Source organism: Saccopteryx leptura, chromosome 1 (assembly GCF_036850995.1).
Source record: "Saccopteryx leptura isolate mSacLep1 chromosome 1, mSacLep1_pri_phased_curated, whole genome shotgun sequence".
Classification (NCBI taxonomy): Eukaryota; Metazoa; Chordata; class Mammalia; order Chiroptera; family Emballonuridae; genus Saccopteryx; species Saccopteryx leptura.
This window is the reverse complement of record NC_089503.1, coordinates 290,311,663-290,329,663: the sequence shown is the minus strand read 5'-3', so window position 1 is coordinate 290,329,663 and position 18,001 is coordinate 290,311,663.

Sequence of the window (18,001 nt, the reverse complement as noted above, 5' to 3'; positions counted from 1 at the left end):
CATTTTGCTGTAAATGATCTGATTTCATCGTTTCTTATGGCTGAGTAGTATTCCATAGTGTATATGTGCCACATCTTCTTTATCCAGTCTTCTATTGAAGGGCTTTTTGGTTGTTTCCATGTCTTGGCCACTGTGAACAGTGCTGCAATGAACATGGGGCTACATGTGTCTTCACGTATCAATGTTTCTGAGGTTTTGGGGTATATACCCAGTAGAGGGATTGCTGGGTCATAAGGTAGTTCTATTTGCAGTTTTTTGAGGAACCACCATACTTTCCTCCATAATGGTTGTACTACTTTACAGTCTCACCAACAGTGAATGAGGGTTCCTTTTTCTCCACAGCCTCTCCAACATTTGCTATTACCCGTCTTGTTGATAATAGCTAATCTAACAGGGGTGAGGTGGTATCTCATTGTAGTTTTGATTTGCATTTCCCTAATAACTAATGAAGCTGAGCATTTTTTCATATATCTGTTGGCCATTTGTATCTCTTCCTGGGAGAAGTGTCTATTCATGTCTTCTTCCCATTTTTTTATTGGATTGTTTGTTTGTTTGTTGTTGAGTTTTATGAGTTCTTTGTAAATTTTGGAAATTAGGCCCTTATCTGAGCTGTTGTTTGAAAATATCATTTCCCATTTAGTTGGCTGTCTGTTTATTTTTATATCAGTTTCTCTTGCTGAGCAAAAACTTTTTATTCTGATGTAGTCCCATTCATTTATCTTTGCCTTCACTTCTCTTGCCATTGGAGTCAAGTTCATAAAATGTTCTTTAAAACCCAGGTCCATGAGTTTAGTACCTATGTCTTCTTCTATGTACTTTATTGTTTCAGGTCTTATATTTAGGTCTTTGATCCATTTTGAATTAATTTTAGTACACGGGGACAGGCTGTAGTCGAGTTTCATTCTTTTGCATGTGGCTTTCCAGTTTTCCCAACACCATTTGTTGAAGAGGCTTTCTTTTCTCCATTGTGTGTTGTTGGCCCCTTTATCAAAGATTATTTGACCATATATATGTGGTTTTATTTCTGGGCTTTCTATTCTGTTCCATTGGTCTGAGTGTCTATTTTTCTGCCAATACCATGCTGTTTTGATTATTGTGGCCCTATAATATAGTTTAAAGTCAGGTATTGTAATGCCCCCAGCTTCATTCTTTGTCCTTAGGATTGTTTTGGCTATTCGGGGTTTTTTATAGTTCCATATAAATCTGATGATTTTTTGTTCCATTTCTTTAAAAAATCTCATAGGGATTTTGATGGGGATTGCATTAAATTTGTATATTGCTTTGGGTAATATGGCCATTTTGATTATATTTATTCTTCCTATCCAAGAACAAGGAATATTTTTCCATCTCATTGTATCTTTTTCGATTTCCCTTAACAATGCTTTGTAATTTTCATTATATAGGTCCTTTACATTCTTTGTTATGTTTATTCCTAGGTATTTTATTTTTTTTGTTGCAATCGTGAAGGGGATTATTTTTTTGAGTTCGTTTTCTAATATTTCATTGTTGGCATAGAGAAAGGCTATGGACTTCTGTATGTTAATTTTGTATCCTGCGACCTTACTGTATTGGTTTATTGTTTCTAATAATCTTTTTGTGGAGTCCTTCGGGTTTTCGATTTATAGGATCATATCATCAGCAAAAAGTGATACCTTTACTTCTTCTTTTCCAATATGGATGCCTTTTATTTCTTTGTCTTGTCTGATTGCTCTGGCCAGAACTTCTAGCACCACGTTAAATAAGAGTGGAGAGAGTGGACAACCCTGTCTTGTTCCTGATTTAAGGTAGAAAGTCCTCAGTTTTATGCCATTTAAAATGATGTTGGCTGATGGTTTATCATATATGGCCTTTATCATGTTGAGATATTTTCCTTCTATACCCATTTTGTTGAGAGTCTTAAACATAAAATTGTGTTGTATTTTATCAAAAGCCTTTTCTGCATCTATTGATAAGATCATGTGGTTTTTGTTCTTTGTTTTGTTGATATGGTGTATTACGTTAACCATTTTGCGTATGTTGAACCATCCTTGAGATTCTGGGATGAATCCCACTTGATCATGATGTATTATTTTTTTAATATGTTGTTGTATTCGGTTTGCCAGTATTTTGTTTAGAATTTTAGCATCTGTATTCATTAGAGATATTGGTCTGTAGTTTTCTTTCTTTGTGCCATCCTTGCCAGGTTTTGGTATGAGGGTTATGTTGGCCTCATAAAATGTGTTTGGAAGTATTGCTTCTTCTTCAATTTTTTGGAAGACTTTGAGTAGAATAGGAACCAAGTCTTCTTTGAATGTTTGATAGAATTCACTAGTATAACCGTCTGGGCCTGGACTTTTATTTTTGGGGAGGTTTTTAATAGTTTTTTCTATTTCCTCCCTGCTGATTGGTCTGTTTAGGCTTTCTGCTTCTTCATGACTCAGTCTAGGAAGGTTGTATTGTTCTAGGAATTTATCCATTTCTTCTAGATTGTTGTATTTGGTGGCATATAATTTTTCATAGTATTCTACAATAATTCTTTGTATATCTATGATGTCTGTGGTGATCTCTCCTCTTTCATTTTGGATTTTATTTATTTGAGTCCTGTGCCTTTTTTCCTTGGTGAGTCTTGCCAAGGGTTTGTCAATTTTGTTGATCTTTTCAAAGAACCAGCTCCTTGTTTTATTGATTTTTTCTATAGTTTTTCTGTTCTCTATTTCATTTATTTCTGCTCTGATTTTTATTATCTCCTTTCTTCGGCTGGTTTTGGGTTGTCTTTGTTCTTCTTTTTCTAGTTCCTTAAGGTGTGAAGTTAAGTGGTTTACTTCGGCTCTCTCTTGTTTGTTCATATAGGCCTGAAGTGATATGAACTTTCCTCTTATTACTGCTTTTGCTGCATCCCAGAGATTCTGCTATGTCGTATTTTCATTTTCATTTGTCTGTATGTATCTTTTGATCTCTGCGCTTATTTCTTCTTTGACCCATTCATTTTTTAGAAGTATGTTGTTTAGTTTCCACATTTTTGTGGGTTTTTCCCCCTTTTTTTTGCAGTTGAATTCTAGTTTCAAGGCTTTATGATCAGAAAATATGCTTGGTACAATTTCAATTTTTCTAAATTTGCTGATATTGTCTTTGTGGCCCAACATATGGTCAATTCTTGAGAATGTTCCATGTACACTAGAGAAAAATGTATACTCTGTCGCTTTGGGATGAAGTGTCCTGTAGATGTCTATCATATCCAGGTGTTCTAGTATTTCGTTCAAGGCCACTATATCTTTATTGATTCTCTGTTTGGATGACCGATCTAGAGCCGTCAGCGGAGTATTGAGGTCTCCAAGTATGATTGTATTTTTGTTAGTTTTTGTTTTAAGGTCAATAAGTAGCTGTCTTATATATTTTGGTGCTCCTTGGTTTGGTGCATATATATTAAGGATTGTTATGTCTTCTTGATTCAGTGTCCCCTTAATCATTATGAAGTGACCATTTTTGTCTCTGAGTACTTTTTCTGTCTTGTAGTCAGCATTATCAGATATGAGTATTGCTACACCTGCTTTTTTTTTGGATGTTGTTTGCTTGGAGTATTGTTTTCCAGCCTTTCACTTTGAATTTGTTTTTATCCTTGTTGCTTAGATGTGTTTCTTGTAGGCAGCATATAGTTGGATTTTCTTTTTTAATCCATTCTGCTACTCTGTGTCTTTTTATTGGTAAGTTTAATCCATTTACATTTAGTGTAATTATTGACACTTGTGGGTTCCCTACTGCCATTTTATAAATTGCTTTCTGTTAGTTTTGTATCTAGTTTGATTCTTCTCTTTTGTTTTTCTATCATTTGTTTCTGTTTGTTTGTGTTCCATACTTCTTTCCTCTGTTGCTACCTTTTTTAAGTCATGTGTTTTTGTGGTGGTTTTTTCTAGGGTGGTTACCATTAAGTAATGAAAAGGGTACCTACCATATTCATTGTAGTACCCTATCTTATAAGTACTTCTGAACTTCATCGTCCTTTGCTACTGTTAATCTCCATTCTCTCCCCCCTTTTTTTTTTCCTTTGTTGTCACAGTTTAAGTTTGGTTTTATTGTGTTCTTGGTGGAGCTGTTACTTGTGGTGTTGTTTTCTTTTGTTCTTTGAATCTGGTTGGAAAACCCCCTTTAGTATTTCCTGGAGTGGGGGCTTTCTCGTGATAAATTCTCTCATCTTTTCTGTATTTGTGAATGTTTTTATATCTCCTTCATACTTGAAGGATAGCTTTGATGGGTATAGTATTCTTGGCTGAAAGTTCCTCTCTTTCAGGGCTTTAAATATTGGGGTCCACTCTCTTCTAGCTTGTAGAGTTTCTGCTGAGAAATCTGATGATAATCTAATAGGCCTTCCTTTATATGTTGTACTCTTCTTTTCCCTGGCTGCCTTGAGAATTTTTTCTTTGTCATTGGTTTGTGTCATCTTTATTATGATGTGCCTTGGAGTGGGTTTGTTGGGGTTAAGCAAACTCGGTGTTCTGTTTGCTTCTTGAATTTGAGGCTTTAGTTCTTTCCACAGGCTTGGGAAGTTCTCATCTATTATTTGTTTGAGTATATTCTCCATTCCATTTTCTTTCTCTTCTCCCTCTGATATACCTATTATTCTTATGTTATTCTTTCTGATGGAGTCAGATAATTCCTGTAGGGCTTTCTCGTTTTTTATTATTTTTGAGTCTCTTTCTTCTTCTCTCTGTTGTGCCTCAAGTTGTTTGTCTTCTATTTCACTAATCCTATCTTCAATCTGGGTTGTTCTGCTAGCTAAGCTTGTTACCTCGTTTTTCAGCTCGTGAATTGAGTTTTTCATTTCTGTTTGATTTGTTTTTATAGTTTCAATTTCCTTGGTAATATATTCTTTGTGTTCATTGAGTTGTTTTCTGATCTCCCTATATTGCCTTTCCGTGTTTTCTTGTATATCTCTGAGTATTTTTAGGATTTCTATTTTAAAATCTCTGTCATTTAGCTCCAAGGCTTCCAATATGTTAAGTCTTTTCTCCATAGATTTTTCCACATCTATTTGTGTTACCTCTCTTTCTTTTGTATCCATAATATTCGATTTCCTCTTTCTTATTGGCATCTGAGGGTGGTCTTGTTGATAGCACTAATTAGAATTAATAAAGAGTAAAAAGTAAAAAACAAACAAACAAAAAAAAAAACAAAAAAAACAAAGGGTAAAACACCCCACAAAAAAAAGCAGTAATAATTTATTATTTCCCCCTTTTTTTTTCTTTGTTCTCCTTCCCTCCTCTCCCCTCCTCAGGGAAATATCGTGCCTATAATGGAGGGCCTGGTTTGCGGTGAAGAGTTCAAGGGGGCAAAAAAAAAAAAAAAAAAAAAAAGGGGGGGGGAGTAGGGACCTACTTAATGCAAAAAAAAAAAAAAAAAGGAAGAAAATCTTAGACAAGCATAAGTTGATTTGCCTGTGGGTGATGGTCAACCAAGAGATATAATGAGAGGGACAAGAGGGAACCAGAAAAAAGGACAAAAAAAGGAATAATAAAGAAGAAAAAATAAAAATAATAAGTAAAAATACGTTGTATTAAGTAGAGCAAAGACCAAATACAATGGAGACCTTGGGTTGGGAGGACCCAAAATGCCACAAAAACAAACCAACAAGAAAAAAACAAAAACAAAACCGAAAAAGAAAAACAAAGCCAAAAAAACCCTTGAGTCCCAAATTAACTAATTTGTTCGTGATTGAGGATTAAATGGGAGGAAAGTAAAATGAGAAAAGAAAAAACGAATAGAAAGGAAAAAATAAGAAAAAGAGAAAAACGAAGGAAGAAATAAAAAAGGAAGAGAAAAAAACAAAATAAAGCAAAAAAAAACAAAAGAGGAGAGAGTGAGAGTTAAGTGTCCTGGAGTATAACCCCTAAGGAGGGTGAGGATGAAGAAGAGAAATAAAATGTAACACTTATGGGTAGTGTAGTTCAAGAAAAGGGAAGCATAAGATGGGCAGAGAATAGAAGGACTGAGGTGGAGGAAATAAAGGCAATAAGATAGAAGAAACAAACAACAACAACAACAAAAAAACCAGTGGAACAAGCTGCAAAGTCTGTGGATTTTTCCTGATTTTGAGATGTCAACCTCTTCCTCCTTCTCCTCTCTCCCTCTTCCCGGTCGGCGACTCTGCACCCCAGGCCCTGCCCCTGCACCACACCCAGGCAGGGACTTGCAGTTGATGGGGTTCTACGGCAATGTCACACAATTGGCTTTAGTCTTGCTGGTAGTCAAGGCCTGCCGGCGTCTGCAGGGTCCAACGACGAGAGAGTTCGCCTTCGTGGATTCTCTCTCCCAGTCCCCCCCTCCCGAACCAGCAGCCTGGCGATCCAGCCACAAGGCTGCCACTGCTTCTGCCTGGGGAGTAAGAGGCTCAAAGAGCTGGGAAATCCCCACTCTATCCCCACTCAGTGCAAGGCTCTGGGAAGGGCTCTGACAGTCAGGGCCTCCAGTGTAATCAGGCGGGGGTGGGAGTCAATTGTTGTCAAGGTGATTGTTCAGCGCCTAGCATTCCATTGGACCTCTCAACCCAGGCTTTCCACACTTTGTAGCCTGTTTTGGCTGGTAAGAAGAGGCACTAGTCTCTGCTTGCGACTAGTGTGGTATAGATCCCATTATCTTCCAAGTCCTTCTTGTTAGCGTTTATCCCTGAATATGGAGGCTCTATCAATCAGAAGTTGCCCCCGCCCCTTTAGCGAGAGGCACCAAAAAATATCACGCCTCTTGTCTTGGGTCAGTGAACTGAGAGAGATCTTATCAATTAGAACCGAAGGTGCGCAGATTTCACGGGTTAAGTTAATTTTAGTAATTGGGTCGCAGCTGTGCTCCCGAAGGTATTTCAGGCTGCCTGCGCGCGCCCCTCCCCCAACGCTTGATTGTTAGCTTGAATGGCTGGGTGAGGTGCCCCGCCCGCGGAGAGAATCTCCCAAGTAGGGAATACCGCCCTGGGGCCTCTCCCGCTCCCCGTGCGCGGGCCGCTGGGAACGTTAGCGGTGCTCGGTCTGCAATGCTCGGTCTGCAACCAGACCGGGCGCGCACCAGCGGCTGCTCGCCGCTCGCTCTGCAACCGACCCGGGTGCTGCTCGCGGCAGCTGGCGGGGGCTGCTGCTCGCGGCTTCCGAGTGCGGGATGACTTACCACAGGCGCACTTCCTCGCGGCTTGAATGAACGTCCCTGCGGTAGCTTCCTCCACACCCTCGTCTCTCAGATTCGAGTGATAACAGTCCTTTTGCTTTCAGTTTGCTCCGAAGATAAATTTTCCTGTTTCTAGTTGATAAATTTGTTGTGATTTTGGGGAGATCTGTCGGACGCGCTGCTCACGGCGCCATTTCCGTGACGTCCGGGACCGTATTATAAGTTTTTAAAAAGGAAGAAACACCTTTTTAAAGCTGCTAAAAAAAACTAAGCATTTCAGAAGGGACATTGCTCCTCCTACAATCACATAACTGTTTGGCCCCTAAGATGGCTGGTTAGCCAAAGACGGGTAAGATTCCTGAAGGCAGGAACAACCTAAGACAGGCACAAAGAGGGACCATCAGAAGAAAGCTTAAGAACTAACCAAGGTGAGGCTCAAACCCTCACCCCAACAATGCAGGAGCCTGCTCCCTGGAAATAGTGGCCATTATCCACTGTCCAGGGCACCAAAAGAGGGGGAACTCCCTAGAAACTCAAGAAAAACAAAGCAACTGATGATACTACCAATAAGGTAGCCCTAAAACCAGAGGGGTTTTTAGGAAATTTTAGTAACTTTACTAGAACTCTTGTTTCTAAAGGCTTTTTTGCAACCAATTAGAAAAAGATTTTGCTACCAGGAAAGGGATGACTAAGAATAAGAAGAAATAATTAGAAAAGCCAGACTTAGAATCTACTGCAGAAGGCATAATGTCCGAGTGTTTAGTCTGTGCCCAAATAAATACTAAGCAAAGTAAAGAAATTATAAAGAGAAACAGAGAGAGGAACTTTCCCAGGTGAACATTTAGAAATAGATTTTACTAAAGTAATTGATACCTTTCCAGAATTGGAAGAAGCTTTTCCTACTAGAAATGAGACCATAGTAACAGCTGTTAAGAAATTGCTATATGAATTATTCCCAGATTTAGCTTGCCCATTAATATTGGGTCTAATGATGGGCCTGCATTTGTATCCAAGATCTCACAGCTAGTAGAAAAGGCACTCAATATTAATTGGAAATTACATTGTGCCTACAGGCTCCAAAGTTCAGGGCAGGTAGAACATGTGAATCAGATCTTAAAGAAAACTTTAACCAAATTTGTTTTTGAAACTGGTGAAAAGTAGCCCACCTTACTCCCTTTAGCCCTCCTTAGGGCGAGGTGCACCCCCTACAGGGAAGGATTCACTCCTTTTGAAATAATGTTTGAGAGACCCCCTCCCTTGCTACCAAAAACTCAGAGAAGAAATAAAAGCTGAGTTAAGTAACCACTCCTTTCTTAAGTACTTACAGGGTCTACAGATTACTCAGCAGGCTGTCCAAAAGCTGTCCAAGAGGCGCTTCCAGCAATGCCAAGAAATCTGGTACATCCCTTCTAGCCTGGGGACTCAGTCTGAGTAAAGAAGTATACCACCCAAGGACTGACCCCCACGTGGACAGATCCACACACCATGATCCTGACCATTCCCACTGCTGCCAAGGTAGAAGGTATACCATGGGATCCACCTAGCCGGTTGAAGCCTGCAGTCCCAGCAGAGACACCCTTGTGGACAGCAGAGACTGACCCTGCCAACCCTTGTAAGTTGACCCTGAGAAAGACAGCATGCTCTGCTCCAGCCACAAACCAGAAGCTGGCTGGTCTACGTATGGCTAATGCCTGAAGAAACTCACTGAAGAACTCCTTTTAAATAGACTTTGGAGAGGGAGGGATACTGAGGTCAAAGGAAAGCCAGAACAAGTTATCTTAAGGGCTGATGCATGTACTGCTATGAGTCATACAGAAGAGAGATATAAGTCCCTTTTATAGAAGGGAAGCTACAAGGTAAATGAAAAATATATATGTGCTTATACTTAACCTATAAATACTAGCTACTTAGAGGGAGGACACCTCCAAAAAGAAGTATACTTTAAAGGAAAATTACTTATTGCCAGCTTGGTTGTCACTAAAGGTTACGATTTTTTAAAATTAAGAGTTCTGACTAGAAAAGAATTGTATAGTTTTGATAATAAAAGGTATAAGGTATAGAAATACTTTTAAAAGAAAAAGGAAGAAAGAAGTTATTATGAAAGCCAGTTATTTCTGAATAGTTAAGAAAGTTTATAAAAATTAAAGGTTTATGTAAGTTGCAGAAGGTTTGTACAGGTTGTAAGAAATTAATCAGTAACATTTGTTTCTTCAGTAGACTGTATTACTGTTAATGAAAACATCAAGTCTACCTGTTAAATATGAACAAAAGTCATCACCCTTTCTGTTGCATGGTATAGGCTGATGTTCCTACTTACAGGATCTGCAGATCACTAATACTAGCCTTAATTTTAGGCCCCTGCCTACTCAACAGCCTCATGCACCTCATTAAAATGAGTCAAGGATTTGACTCAGGATATAAAACCACTGGGGAATGTGATAGGGGCTTAGTGTTGTGTATGGGACCTCAGTATTGTGTATGGAGAGTTGGACATAAAGAGGAACTTTAAACTTGCTTTTGGTAGCTGCTTAGAGTAGAAAATCCCCAATAGTCTGTACAAGAAAGTTAAGTATTAAATGGAGCTTGCCTGTGGCAGTAACTTAGAGTGAAAAATTTTTACAGGCCTAACTAGTTAGATATCTTGACTTAAATCTTGCCTACAAAAGCAGGATGTAGTTTTATGCCTTAGCCTTGCAGCAATTGCAGGAAGAACTAATCAGCTTTAGAACAAAGAATGCTTTCTACCGAAATGTCAAGAATGTTGTGCATACATGGTGTAATAGCTATGACTTTGTGGTTTATCCCCTTAAATACTGCTCTCTCCCTAGGCTTGGTGCTGTTAGCTGTTTTTCAGCTAGCAGGCGCTGGCCAGCTAATAAAGGCTCTTTAAATTTATACTCAATTTGGGCTCTGATCAATAATTACTCACATTTGGTCCATAACAAAAGGGAAAAATAAAACTATCTCAGTTTATAGATGTTATGGTCTTATATGTAGAAAGCCTTAAAGATTCTACACACACAAAATAAAATTGTTAGAACTAATAAATTAATTCAGTAAAGTTGTATAATACAAAATCAACAAACAAAAATCAATTGTAATTCTGTACACTAACAACAATGTATCTGAAAAAAATTTAAAAAAACAATTCCACTTACAGTGGCATAAAAAATAATAAAATACTTAAACTTAACCAAGGAGGTAAAAGATCTATACATTGAACTACAAAACACTGATGAGAGAAATTTTAAAAGATGTAAGGACATACCGTAAATTTTAAATGGAAGGACATACCATAGTGAATTGCAAGAATTAATAATGGTAAAATGCCCAAACTTCCAAAAGTGATCTATAGATTCAATGTAAACCCTATCAAAATCCCAATAGCATTTTTTAGAGAAGAGAAAAGCAATCTTAAAATTCATTTTGAACTACAAAATGAATAGTCAAATAGAGTAATTTAAAACAGAACAATAAAACTAGAAGTACCACACAGCCTGATTTCAAAACATATTACAAAACTATAAAATAGTAAGGCACTTGCATAAAGGAGGACATAGAGACCAATGAAACAAACTAGAGAGCTCATTCCATACATGGTCAATGATCTTCAAAGAGAGTGATAAGAATTTACAATGAAGAAAAGGTAGTCACGTCAACAAATGGTGTTGGAAATTCGGCATACACACGTTAATCTTAAAAACCAAATGTGGGAGGCAACAAGTGTTTCAGGCAGAAATCCAAATATTGTTCTGATTATGGAATTAAGGCAAGGAGGTTTTATGAGAAAAGGGAGGGAAATAATTACATAAGTAGAAGATATGAATTTCTATTAATGCTAATAAGCTAAGTTATTCTTTTGGTATACAGGCTATTTACTGATTCTAAGGAACGACTTTAATTATCAGGCCTCAGAGTCAGGAGGTCTCCTTCCTGTTAGCTTTACAAAGCAGTTTTTGGAAGACAATGGTGCTCTGGCCAAGTCCAAAAGTTACTTTGTCCAGTTCAAACATTCCAAAGGTTCAAGGAAGAAGACGGATAATGTACTGGGTAAAAAAAGGTGAAGGTATTAAGCAAAAGAAGAAAAAAACCCTCATAGACAAAGGTGACAGTACGGTGATTACAAGAGAGAAAAGGGTAAGAGAGGTAGATGAGGGCATAGGGGGCATAGATGGTGATGGAAGGAGACTGGACTTTGGTGGTGAGCACAATGCAATGTGCAGATGATGTATTTTAGAAATGTACACCTGAAATCTATATAATTTTATTAACCAATGTCACTCCAAAAAATCCAATTAAAAAAAAAAAAGACATATAACGCAGTTCCTCTGAAATGGCTGCCTGACTCCACGTTTAAATGGCTCCACTTATGCCAGTTGTTCACACAAGCAAAAAATGAAATTGAACCCTTATCTCCCACCACACAAAAATCAGCTCAAAATAACTTAAAAGACTGAAGTGTGAAACCTAAAACAATACAGCTCTTAGGAAAAAACAAAGGTAAAAAGTTTCTAGTCATTTAACTGGGCAACAATTTCTGGGATATTACACCAGAAACAAAGGCAACAAAGACCAAACTAGACAAATGGATTACACTGAACTAAAATGTACCGGCACAGCAAAGAAAACAACCAAAATGAAAGGGCAACTATGGAATGAGAGAAACTATTGGTGCATTTAGATATCTGAAAGAGATTAATACACAAAATATGTAAGTAACTTATACAACTCAAAAGCAAGGAAAAAAAAAAAAAGCAAAGAACCTGACTTTTAAATGTGTAAAGTATCTAAATAGACGTTGCTCCAAAAAGGACATACAAATGGTCAACAGGCATAGGAAAAGGTGCTCAATGTCACAGTACTCCAAGGATTAGTCTTGTTGATAGAAGATAACTAGCAGAGTCGTTTTAGAAAGTCAATGTAACAGTATAAAAAATTTTAAATGTATATATTCTCTGACATCACAAATTCATAGTATAAATTCATCATACAAAAATCTTTATACATGTCCAAAAGTATGTATATGTAAGAACAATCCTTGAATGCTACTGTTAGTAGTAATCTGTTTTAACTCAGGCACTAATCACAATGTATTAGAACATTGTATCACAATGTGAACTATAGTAAAAAAAGATTTGTGGATATCAGTACTCTTTAGAAACCTAAAGAAACAAGTAGATTTTAATTTAAAAGATAAACCCTTTGATAATTCTGAGAAATTACAGCAAGCATATTGTTTGAATAGAAACAATCTGAGAATTTGTTATGCTTTTTTACTTTTGTACATTAAATTATTTTTCTCATTAAAAATCAGAAAAGGAGGTTAACGAGATAATACAAATGAGAAACACTCTGATCTTTGAGAAAATCTCTACAGATACATATTGCCCTAACTCCAAGTTTTTTCTAAAATACTTGGGAAGATAAAATAAGCGTATTCCCCGATAGAGTACAATACAGTATTCCATTAAATGAGCTTCCTGGTTTTGAAGGCAGATCATGTTACGAGCTGAAGTGTCCCTCATTATTATTATTATTATTAGGAACTACACTAGCCTGAATGTTCTCTTTTCTCACAAAGGGAACTAAATGTAATAATTGGTAGCATTAGAGAAGATATATTCAGTTCCTGGAAAGCACTACATCAGGGGTCCCCAAACTACGGCCTGCGGGCTGCATGCGGCCCCCTGAGGCCATTTATCCGGCCCCCGCCGCACTTCCAAAAGGGCATCTCTTTCATTGGTGGTCAGTGAGAGTACTGTATGTGGCGGTCTTCAAAGCACGGCGTCGCTCGTGTACAATGATGTGGGACGCACGCGTCACAGCTCCGGAAGTGCACCATATCACTTGTTATGGCTAGCAGTGACAAATATGGAACTGGACAGTGACCATCTCATTAGCCAAAAACAGGCCCATAGTTCCCATTGAAATACTGGTCAGTTTGTTGATTTAAATTTACTTGTTCTTTATTTTAAATATTGTATTTGTTCCCGTTTTGTTTTTTCACTTTAAAATAAGATATGTGCAGTGTGCATAGGGATTTGTTCAGGTTTTTTTTATAGTCCGGCCCTCCAACGGTCTGAGGGACAGTGAACTGGCCCCCTGTGTAAAAAGTTTGGGGACCCCTGCACTACATCATACAAGAGAAATTTTTTTTTCCTATTTATGAAGGCCCATATACATGCTAATGTTATTTTTTTGAAATTCCCAAAGAATTATCCTTTGTTCTTAATGTCATGTGTTTTCTTGACTTTTGTTCCCTTATTTTCTTTTCTATAAACTGCTTCTTCTTTTTTTTCTTTTCTCTCTTAACCCTTTACCTCAGCTTTCTAACAGTAATTTTTTGCTGAATACTTCAAAGTTTTAAAGAACTTGTCCCAGTTGTGTTCTCACTTCTGTCAAGCACTTGTTACTTAAATAACTTAACTTGCTTTATTTGGATGCCATATTATACTAAAGCCCAGAGCAGGTATGAAACAGATCTCTTCCTAAGTCATTAAGATTCAAAATATAAATATTAAATTTCACTGAATCAGTAATATTTACAGTTATTTGTTCATTTTTGTGATAGAAACAGAGAGACAGAAAGAGGGACAGATAGGGACAGACAGACAGGGAGGGAGAGAGATGAGAAGCATCAGTTCTTCGTTGCGGCACCTTACGTGTTCATTGATTGCTTTCTCATGTGTGCCTTGATGATGGGGGGGGTGGGGGGATGGGAGGACTACAGTAGAGGCTAGTGAACCCTTGCCTAAGCCAGCAACCTTGGGCTCAAGCCAGCGCGACCTTTGGGCTCAAACCAGAGACCATGGGGTCATGTCAATGATCCCACACTCAAGCCAGTGACCCTATGCTCAAGCTGGATGAGGCTGCGCTCAAGTCGGCAACCTTGGGGTTTCAAACCTGGGTCCTCTGCATCCCAGTCTGACGCTCTGTCCACTGCACCACCACCTGGTCAGGCAATATTTGCAGTTTTTAAACCTCTGTTATATAGAGATAAATAGCCTCTTGTGTAAAACTACCCCGTGAAGGTGACAGATGTTATTACCCAGCATTTTTTTTATGACAAAGCTGAGGCTCAGAACAGTTATCCAGGCTGTCTGAACTAAGACTCGGGTGTCCTGATCACTGATCCGATCAAGCTAGTTTTTCCTCTTCCTAAGAAGGGAAAGTATCATCTCAGTGGATGGAGCACTTTATTTACTTTTTTTTTTTTACAAGCAAAAGTTTATTTAGAAAGTTACAGAGGTAGAAGTGAGCCAGCTGGGCTTCATGGGCTCAGGAAACAAGTTAAGGAATCCAGAAAAATGACCCTCTTTTGTTTGTTTTTGCTTTGGTTTATTTTTTGTTTTGTTTTGTTTTGTTTTTAGGAGAAGAAAGGCCAAGAAAATGCACGTGGGGGAAAAAGGGGGGGGGGGAGTGGGGGTGTGTAAGAGAGAGAGAGAGAGAGCACTTTAGATAAAACTTCCCTCTTTATTTATAATTATATTGAAAGTAGTGCTGCTTCTTCTAAGGACAATGCCTCAATCCACTTTGTTAATACAACCACCTCAGGCATCCGCAGAGCCCTCTCTTGAGATTATCACCTCTCACAGTACAATGTTCAACCTCTATCCTTTCATTTGTTCCTCCCACTCACAACATTTTATTTAAATTTATTCAAGTCTCTCTCCTCTTAAACCTCCTTCTCATTCTCACAACTCTGTCAAGTACTGTCCTAATATTTTCTTCCCCTTCAAACTCTGGCAAATTCACCCTGGGTCCTCATGCTCAGCTCATTCCTCCCAAACTGAAATCAAGCTTCTGCCTTACACAGACACTGAAACACCGGGGTTCAGGTATTCTTCTTGTTCCTAAATCCAGCAGAAAAATGATCATCCTGCCTATTATTTAATTTCACAATGGCATTTAAGATGAATAGACAGGGATTTAGCAATAGCAGCCTTTACAGATCATGTTTACAATTAATGACAAGGCACCAAATGAATGCTATTAATGTTATTGTCTTCTACTTTAATTAATCTTATAAATAAGTGTTTAATTATTTCTAGTTTCTTAAAAACAATTTAAGTTCTGTTATGTTTTGCATTAATACATTATAAAATCATGCAAACTTTTTTTGTGTGACAGAGACAGAGAGAGACAGAGAGATGGACAGACAGACAGGAAGGGAAAGAGATGAGAAGATTCAATCATCAGTTTTTCATTGCGACACCTTAGTTGTTCATTGATTGCTTTCTCATATGTGCCTTGACCAGGAGGCTACAGCAGACCGTGTGACCCCTTGCTCAAGCCAGCGACCTTGAGCTCAAGCTGGTGAGCCTTGCTCAAACCAGATGAGCCAGCGCTCAAGTTAGAGACCTCAGGGTTTTGAACCTGGGCCTTCCGCATCCCAGTCCAACTCTCTATCCACTGCACCACCGCCTGGTCAGTCTATCATGCACATTTTTGAAATGATTTTTTTTTTGTATGCTATTAACATTAACGTCTTGGCTAAAGACCCAGTCACTCTTACTAGTAAAAAATCTTCTTTGACTATTTTTTTTCTTAATGTTATCTCTTTTTTTGGGACTCACAGATCTCATACTTTTTTGATTGTTTCTCCCTTTCTCTCTCTCTGTACTTTCTTCTTCCATCTGCCTGCCTCTGCATATAGCCTAGACACTGATAGTCCTTGGGGTTCTTACCCTGGGATCTTTCTTTTCTCGTCAACATTATCTTACCTGTATATTGTGATCTATTTCAATGGCATCAACTCTCCCAATAAGCTGATAAATCTTTAGTCTGTATTCTCAGGCCGGATCTCAGTAAACTGGTAGTGTTCAAATTGCTTTAACTTTAACCTACAATAATAAATTTTGTACATTTTCATTAGTCAGTTCACAATATAACACTGTAATCACAGTTTCACAATTTAAGTTTTTTTTTACATTGTGACTTAGGACACTCATAGTTAAGGATGAAATGATCAAAATAAAGACAGTGATAAAGAAAGAAAAATTATATTAGTTAAGATACAAGTTTTATTGCTTTAACAAAGAGATCTTGAAATGCAGTGGCTTTAATAAGTTATTTTTTTACTAAGTGAAAGTCCAGTCTAGGGGATTCAGGGACTGAGACTAGTCTCGCTTGTTACTCTGCACATGGCTCCCGTCTTGTGATCTACAGTAGAAGCTTTGACTACCATCATTCTGTCTATATTCCAGGCAAGTGGTAAAGAGAAAGCACAAAATGTAAGACTTCCTTTTTCAATCATGAACTGAAAATTGCATGCATCACTTCCATTTATGCTCAGTCACCAAAATTTAGCCATTCCCACTTCCAGAGAGAAATAGAAGACAGTTTGTGTTTAGGCAAAACTCAGGAGTTCTATTATTAAAGATAGAATTGGAGAAGTGTTAATAAGACACATCAGCAGTTTCTATTGAAATTATGAGAAACAGATGTTTCTGATATCAATATTTTCAATTACTTTTTTTTTTGCTAACACTGTATTTTCTATTTTATTATATTTTATTTCATTTTTTTAAATCTTGGTTATGACTCACTGATCATATCATAACTCACTATAATGGTGACTCATAATTTGAAAAACATTGCTCTAAACCTACTATGTCAAGTATGATAACCAGGAGCCAAATAGGCAATTGGGTGCTTGAAATGTGGTTAAGTTGATATGTATTTTAAGTGTAGTATCCACACCAAATTTTAGAGACTTAGTGCAAAAAAAAAAAAAAAGTAAAGTATCTCATTAGTATTTTTATATTGATTAAAAGTTGCAATGATAATATTTTGGATATATTGAGTTAAGTAAAATACAGAATTGAAATTAATCTTTTTCTTTTTGCTTATTTAATGTGGCTACTAGAAAAAGTAGTTACATAGGAGGCTCACACGTATTTCTATTAGACCACACTGCTCTAAACTCTAGGTGGAAATGATAAGCTCCTTGGGAATATTAATACTTGAATATATCACAAGCACTTTCTAACACTAGACTATCTTTCCAATCCTCAGCTTTTCTGTCTTTCTGTTCCCAGCTTTGTTTCTTCTGTTTCACTTAATCAGTTAAAGGCAACACAGTTCACTCAGTGACAAGCCAGGAAAATTGAAAAGCACATTCTCCATTATCCACCACATTCATATATTCATTGTATACTATACTTTTGCCTTTTAAAAATAATACACATCAGCCTGACCTGTGGTGGCGCAGTGGATAAAGCGTCAACCTGGAAATGCTGAGGTTGCTGGGTCAAAACTCTGGGCTTGCCTGGTCAAGGCACATATGGTAGTTGATGCTTCCTGCTCCTCACCCCTTCTCTCTCTCTCTCTCCCCACTCTATAATGAATAAAAATAATACACATCTGTCAACCTTTTTTAAACTCATTATGAATACCCTAGTTCAAAATACCATCATTTCTCACCTATATAATTGTACCAACTTCCATTCTATCTCTTTGATTTTACAGGATACCTAGTCCTACTAGGCTCTAGAATACTTATTTTAAAAAATCCAGGCCTTGGCCAATTGCTCAGTGGATAGAGCGTTGGCCTGGCAGATGGACATCCTGGGTTTGATTCCCAGTCAGGGCACACTGTCCCCTTCCCTCTTCCCTTCTTGCAGCCAGTGGCTCAATTAGTTTGAGCATGGCCCAGGTACTAAGGATAGTTCGGTTCATTCCAGCATTGGCCTCAGGATCTAAAAATAACTTAGTACTCAAGCATTGGCCCCAGACAGAGGTTGCCAGGTAGATTTTGGTTGGGGTGTGTGTGGAAGTCTCTCTATCTTCCCTCCTCTCATTTAAAAATAAATAGTGGAATAAACAAATGGGTGGATAGATGAATGAAATATTGTCTATGATGAAAGATTGATAAAGA